The 7,918-nt window shown below is 44.2% G+C and overlaps 1 long non-coding RNA gene across 1 annotated transcript; it reads left to right on the top strand.

The window, feature by feature from the left end:
* The first annotated feature begins 5,114 nt into the window (after positions 1-5,114).
* LOC120566910 lies at positions 5,115-5,342 on the top strand. The gene is made up of 2 exons (XR_005640488.1): positions 5,115-5,211; positions 5,270-5,342. It is a non-coding gene; the product is annotated as an uncharacterized LOC120566910 (long non-coding RNA).
* Positions 5,343-7,918: the final 2,576 nt, after the last annotated feature.

The following is a 7,918-nucleotide window of genomic DNA, read 5'->3' as shown; positions in this document are numbered from 1 at the left end:
AATACGAGCTGATACAAACAGAGACATTTCTATTGTTCAGCTCTAACATCAGGAGACACCAGCATTCTGAACAGGAGGAATGCTGCAGGACACACACACACACAGACACACAAACACAGCACGCACACGCACATACACACATACATGCACACACACATACACACACACACACACACAGCGAGCATACGCACATACACACATACATGCACACACACACACACACACTCACAAACAGAAATACAGACACACTCTCACACACACACACACACACAGACACACTCTCACACACACAGCACGCATACGCACATACGAAGCCGTGCAATGTTCCTTAGATGGAAAAAGGCACTTTGAGACATACTGTATGTTTATGTGTGCACTAAATGAGAGTATGTTGTCCAGTATGATCACATAGCAGTGAAATTGAACACCTTGTTACCTGAGGATAGTGCCCAAAACAGACCCCTGGGACACCCCTCTTGTCACAGCACTACTCTCAGACTTATATAACTCAGCAATTGTTCTTACTGTGTCCTTCCAGAGAGATATGAGGTGAACCACTGGTGAACACTGCCCCGCACTCTGATATTGGCTACACATTCCAGGAGAAGATGTTAAGAGATGCTATCAAAGGCTGCACTGAGATCAAGGAGAATCAGAATGGAAATAAGTCCATCATCAGCTGCACAGAGGAGGTCATTAGTAATCTTATTCATGGCCGTTTCAGTACTGTGCATAGGATGAAATCCAGACTGGAATGGCTCGAAGAGATCATTGTCCTTCAGGTGATCCTGGAGTTGAGTTGCCACTATCTTCTCAAGAACTTTGGAAAGAAAAGGCAAGTTGGAAATAGGCTTGTAATTGTTGAAGTTGTCAGAATCCAATCGATGTTTTTTCAGCGTTGGTCTATGACAGCAAAAAAACGGGGACATGGACAATGAACAGACACATTAAGCAGGCTTGGTTTAATAAGGATTTACAGGAGAGAGGAGAGGGAGAGAGAGAGAGAGAGAGGGAGAGAAAGAGAGAGATTTTTTTTGATTTTTACAAAACCTTTATTTTCAGAAAGACATTTCTTTCTCTACCATAACATATTGTTTTCAGATGCACAAAAAAATTTAAAACCACATGTAATAAATAAATAATCTCATAAAAACACAGAATGAAAGAGGAGCTCATCGTCCTTCACAGAGCACACCGCCGTGGTGAAACACCACTGGTCTACGAACTGCTGCATGTCCTTCATCAGAGAGTGGAACCTAAAGTCCACTCTCACTCTGGCTTTCACTAGAGACACGTACAGCTTCATCATCTCTAGTCCACGCACATTTTCTATCTGGTTTTTCCTACTTTTATAAATTGACAGTTTGGCCTGACCCACAATAAAATTCAAAAACTGCCACTTATTCGCATTTTTCTTTCTGTAGCCAGCACCAAAAATAAAAGCAGTCTCAGTAAAAACCTCTCCACAATCTAAAAACACAGTTTCTAAAATGTTAAAAAGAGGTTTCAGTCTGTGACAGTCCAGGTAACAGTGGGTGATGGTTTCAGTCTGTGACAGTCCAGGTAACAGTGGGTGATGGTCTCAGGGTGTAGACAGAATGGACATGTGGAGGACATGGTGGGATTAATCTTAGACAGAAACACATTCATGGCCAGAGCCCCGTGGAGGATCCTCCACTGCAGGTCTCCAGACCTCTTCTTCAGCAGAGGCTTGTACAAGACTCTCCACACTGGTTTTCTGTCTTTCAGCAGTCTGTCCTTTCACACCATGTCCTTCTGTTTGTGAGTGGCCAGAACACAGTTTCTATACAAACCTTTCCCATATAAACCTTTTCCCATATGGAAATCCGCTACAGTACCTGGCGTACGTTGTGCTAGTGAGTCAGTGTTAGTCCCGCAGCATCTCTGTTTCTCCACTATCCAGTCTGTTAATCCACTCGTTGAGAATGGTTCTGGTGTGGCGGGCCGACCTCAGGCCCAGCAGAGAGGCCACTGCCTCAGTGTTTTGGAAGCCAGGACCCGCAGCCTCCACGATTCCCCGCAACGTGGTCACTCCAGCCCTCATCAGCCTCTCAGTAAGTCCCGGTCTGCTGCCATCCTTTAGATCCAGCCGGGCCCCCCACACCAGAGGCTCCTCCAGGAGCCAGAACAGAGATGCTGCAGGTTCTAGTCTGGTCCATTTAAAACGTGTCCATGTTTTAAAAAGTCCTTAAAAAGAAGGCAAGTCACACAAAGAGATAAAACCGCAATCTACTCAAAATAACGAGGCATCAAGACCCAGACCTGCAACCCCCCTTAAAATGGTGCTGGCTACTGGCCTCCAGACGACATCATCATTTTCATATAAAAACCTCTGTATAAACTGTAATCTAAAAGCAGCTGTCCGGCTCTGTCCACCAAACCCTGCCCTCCCTCCTCTTTTGGCAGATATAAAACACATTTGGGAACCCAGTGCATCATGTCCCAAAAAAACTTAAAAATGATTGACTGTATTGTTTTTAAAAGACCAGCTCCATACATTTTAACTTGTGCCAGAGGCTGGACGCCACCAAGTTATTTATGATTAGCACTCTGCCTCTGTAAGACATGTGGGGAAGCAGCCACCTCCATTTTCCCAACTTCCCCTCCACCTTTTCAATGACTCCTTCCCAGTTCCTATTAGTGGTTCTCTGGTCCCCCAGATAAACTGCCCTACAAAGTCAAAAGACCTTAACTCGCCAGAGTGTGAAACTGAGAAAAATGACTTTAAAGTTATGTTAATGTCCTGACAATTGAGTTATAGGTATAATATTGTAATTTTCACATTTTGTAGTGTATACCTGTATTAATCTATCTACAAAAAATGTTTAACTCAAATTTGACCTTTGACCCTTTTTCGGAAGTTACTGTATTCTGCCTTAGCATTGCCCACAAAATGACAATCGGTCATACCAAGGCAAAAGACCTTAACTTCTATTTTATAGCACAATGTTATGATAACAATGATACATTTTACTTAAAATGTAAGCAATATTAATCCTACTGCACTATGATAAAAATGGCTTCACATTTATCAACATCATATGAAAATTATATATCAATACGTTTTTTTCTGTATTTCATACTCATACTACCACATAGGCAGTCTCATGATTGATTCACACACTTGGACAGACAGAATTAAGCATGAGAGTGTTTTGATGTTTTAATGCATATAAAGCATGTTCTTCTGTTTGGATATGAGGCACTAATTTAGGCTCATTGCAAGAATGTAGACGTGAACATAAAGATGCCGTCATTCACGTGCATATTAAGTAGCCACGTTGGTTTGTTTTGATCTTATAATACATTCATAGATGCTCAGCAGAGAGGGTGGTTAGTTTAACCAGCAGTTAACTTCACAAGAATTTGTCCACATTTCAAGATTTGTGTCAAACTAAGATAAACAGTTAGACTACAAAGCGACAGCTTTTGTTTTAGCTTGTTTGTCAAAATTCGCTATTTAGAGTAGAGAAGAGCTGTGTCTGTGTAAACAGCGTAGTGGACGAGAGTGGACTGCCCAGACAGAGATTTAAATATATCGCTTCCTACATGTGTCTGCCTGTAGACAGGTGAGTGGGTATTGATACGTATTTACGTTTAGGTTTTATTGTAGCCTACTTACAGTAACGAGCGTAGCGATATTTTTTCCAGTCAGCGCGTCAGCGTCGTCCTCTGTTTGTGTGTGTGTGTGTGTGTGTGTGTGTGTGTGTGTAGCGTGTAGCGCGGGCAACGCATTTACAGAGTACCTTAACTCAATTTGAACATTCTGAAGCGCCATGAAACAAAGACAAAGAACCGTAACTGATGTTACGGTATTCTGCCTTGTCTTCTCTACGGCTTTTGAAGTTACGGCAAAGACAACACACTATTTTCTCCCCAAAACAATAAAATTGACTCAAGATATTTGTCCACATGATAAAGCAGATCTTTAATATTCCAAAAATGACAATAACTCATTTTCGACCAAAATTGAGTTACGGTCTTTTCGCTTTGCACGGCAGTAAACCCCCAGGTACTTTAACCTTCCCCTCTTCCAGGTCAACCCACCAGGAAGCTGAGGGAGGCCTCCAGCCCAGCTCCCCACTGCCAGGGCTTCACTTTTTGCCCAGTTTACTTTGGCAGCAGAAATTTCCTGAAACGTCTTAACAATACGTCCTAAAATATCCACATCTTGTTGGTTTTTAGTAAAAACTATGACGTCGTCTGCGTAGGCCGATACAGTAAAACGTGTAGTAAAACCAGGTATAAACAGGTCATTGATGCCAGAGCGGACATTATGCAGCATGGGTTCAATGGATAAGGCGTATAACATCCCAGACATTGAGCAGCCCTGTCTTATCCCCCTTTTTACCTTGAAGGGTTTACACAAACCACCATTAATCTTCAGCACACCCTCAATGTTCTCGTACATTACCTTTATCTTGGCGATGAAACCAGGGCTGAGGCCGAACCTCTCCAGAACTTTCCACAGGTAACGGTGCTCAACCTGGTCCAATGAAACCAGACCAGTATCTACACCCAATGAACCAGAGACTGTCAAAATATCCCGAATTAGTGACACATTGTCAACAATGGACCTGCCGGGCACACACTCGTACCTCATAGGGAGTGAATTGAATCGCTCTGCTCTGCCGTTATTTCAGCTGCCTGGGGAAACCCCGCGTTAGGCGTAGGTTTTGTTTCAACATTGGACACACACACACACACACACACACACACACACACACACACACACAATAAGCGGGTGCTTTGGGGGGCTTTGTCCCCCAGAAATGTTTCCGCGTCAAACACTTCATCTCCTACATTTTGAGAAATTATTCCGTAAAGTAACAGAAAAGGTTGTGGCAGCTCATAACCCGGACACAGGTTAGAACCGAACCCACGGCGGCTGCGTCGAGGGCTGAGCCTTTGTATATGGGCGTGCGCTCTACCAGGTGAACTACCCAGACGCCCAGGGTATCAGTCTTAAGGCTAAAAAGACAGTTTCTGTTTCAGATTGAGAATAATGGCGTTTTTTTGTTTTTCGCCTCGACACCGCCTCGATGTTCCACCTGCTGCCGAGCTGCGACGGCTGTCTGCTCATGAGCATCAACGCCACTGCCAGAGATCTCGATAAGTTCGCTACCATGATGAAACTCAACGTGGATGTTTCGGGGGAAGAGATCAACATCCGCTCTCTTTATCTGTTAGGTAGGTAGGACGAAGGAGCCTGAGACAAACCGTCCATTTGTGTTTGTTTTGTTTCCAGGCAGAGAGGCGACCCTGAAGGACTCGGACCTGGAACGTTTTAAGCTGCAGGCGAGCTGCCTCGGCTTCTCCGGTGAACCAGACTTCCTCTTTGACCCCAAAAAAGGTGCTACACTCTTTTTTGGCCTGTCAGACGAAACAACAAAATCAAAGGACCCTATCTTGCACCTGGCGCAGCGCGAAGCCTGACCCAAGTGTCTTTGCTAGTTTAGGACTGACGCAGTTGTCAGTTTCCCATCCAGCGCCTGCATCATTTAAATAGCAAATGCACCTGCTCCCATCTGTGGCTCATGGTCGTGCTGGTCTTACAGGGAAGTGTGTTCAGGTGCATTCTGGACGTATTGCTATCTTGAGGCAGCGGGAAGTGATTGCGCCATTGACCAACAAAAACCTGGTCTAAAGTCAATAACGCAGCATTTCATTGTTATTTTAACAGAGCATTAGTGAAATGCACCTAGGCTCGTACATAGTGCGCGCACACTATGCTTTATACACACACAGGGACACACAGCAGCACACATGCAAAAAGATTAAAATACGGCAAATCCTCCATCATAATAGCAATGCGCCAAGGTCCAAACGCGCCTGGCTTTTAAAGGGAATGGGAGATGACTCTCTGATTGGTTGATTGCATGTTACGCCCAAAATACACCTATGAATTAGCAAAAGTGGATTCGTACACGCCCTAAACGCACCTGCGCCAGTCGCTTCACACCGCGTGTGATCGTTAAAATAGGGCCCCATATCAGTCATTATCAAACCTGTCTGATGAAACAATGAAATCAAGATGTGTGACATCAGACAGAACTGATTTCTTTATTCCTCCCTTTCTCTCTGCAGGTTTCTGTGCCGAAGGTGAAGGCTTAAAGGTGGAAATCTGAAGTTAACAACAACTTCCGTGAATATATCAGACTGTAACTGAGAAAGTTATAGAGACAAAAGGTGACATCATCAAACGTGTGGCCCGTATTTTGTATTCACGATCTAATAAAATGGTGAAACACCGAGGTTTTCAAGCTGTGTGTGTGTGTGTTGTGTGTGTGTGTGTGTGTGTGTGTGTGTGTGTGTGTGTGTGTAAAGATATTGGGTGACATATTACACAAGAGTGTGTGATTTAATGTCATTATTGGCACAAAAGTGATGCAGCTAGGACCGAGGCACTTGCTATACATACAATGGTTACCAACAAAATAAATGTTTTTATTCAGCTGTATTCATATTGTGGGCCAATTCACTCTCAAATAGGGTTGGGTACCGAAACATGGTGCCAATAGGGCAACGGTTCCGGCATAAACGGTAGTAACGCGACCGAATAAGAACGAACATTTCGGTGCCTCATTTCGGAGCCTGACTTCTTTTTTTTTTTCAGAAGCATCGCTGCATGGGATGCTACGTTACCGTTAGCTAGTAGCTGGATTTAACACAATGGTTAAAATGCTGACAGCCAGGCCAGCTGACAGTCTTGCCTGGGCCCGGGACGAGATAAGCTTAGATGGGCCCCCCGCGCCCAGATCTCTCCTTTTTCCTTGCTCTTCCTCTCCCCTGCTCTTCCTCTCCTGTTCCTCTCCTCTCCTGTTCATCTCCTGTACCTCTCCTCTGCTCTTCCTCTCCTGGTCCTCTCCTCTCCTCTTCCTCTCCTGCTCCTCTCCTATGCTCTTCCTCTCCTATGCTCTTCCTCTCCTCTGATCTTCCTCTAATCTGATCTTCCTCTCCTCTCCTCACATCTCTCACTGAAATTAATGTGATCAGTCTCTGATCCATCTCTCGTAGCCTGACTCTGTCCCTCCGTTGCGAGGCAGCGGGCCCCTCCCGCATCACTCTCTCTGTCACCTGACAGCAGCTGGATCTCTCTCCTCTCTGTCTCATCCTCTCTGACGGAGCTACCAAACTCTTTCTGTAAAAGAGAATGTGTTGTCTCAGGCTTTTATACAAGCTAATGGACGTTAACATGAGAGCTGGCCTGTTAGCTTACGTTACATGGCTCGTAAACGTTGGCTGCGCTGTTTCTTACCTTGCTCTACGTTGACAGTTCCAGCTTCACCGTCACCACCTTTTTTTAAAAATATTTGTTTAGAAAATCTCTAAGGCCTCTATTTTCTTCTTCTCTTTTCCTTCCTTTTCTGAGCACCGGACTTGTGCTGACCGGAAATTTTGAGCATACTGAACTTCAAATCTACTGAAAACAACATCAACTTTTGATAAGTGGCCAAACCATTTTTGTGTTGGGGGTGGGGGGGTTCTTGACCACTATTTCAAGGACAATTAGGAAGAAAACAAATAAAAAGCTTTTATGTAACTCAAATATTACATATTTTTTTCCACAAATAGGCCTATTTAAAAAAATGTTTTTCAATTATTCCATAATTTAATGAGGGCCCAGTTCTGGGCCCCCAGTTCTGGGCCCCCCCCTACTGTGGGCCCGGGACAACAGACCCGTTTGTCCCCCCCTATCGGCGGGCGTGCTGACAGCTTACATTAAGCGGTGTAAAGTGTGACTGTATTTCCCTGTAGGTCAGTGGTTCTCAAGCTTTTTTCAATAATGTTCCACCTTTGAGCACTTTTTTAAAGCCATGTACCCTTTTTTTCTACTTTTTGGTAGAAAAAAAGTCTAAATAAAGAGGAACAATACAGTGATGTCAGCAATAGATTT

Source organism: Perca fluviatilis, chromosome 1 (genome assembly GCF_010015445.1).
Source record: "Perca fluviatilis chromosome 1, GENO_Pfluv_1.0, whole genome shotgun sequence".
Classification (NCBI taxonomy): Eukaryota; Metazoa; Chordata; class Actinopteri; order Perciformes; family Percidae; genus Perca; species Perca fluviatilis.
The sequence above is the reverse complement of the archived record's forward strand: the minus strand, read 5'-3'. Positions and strand labels throughout refer to the sequence as shown.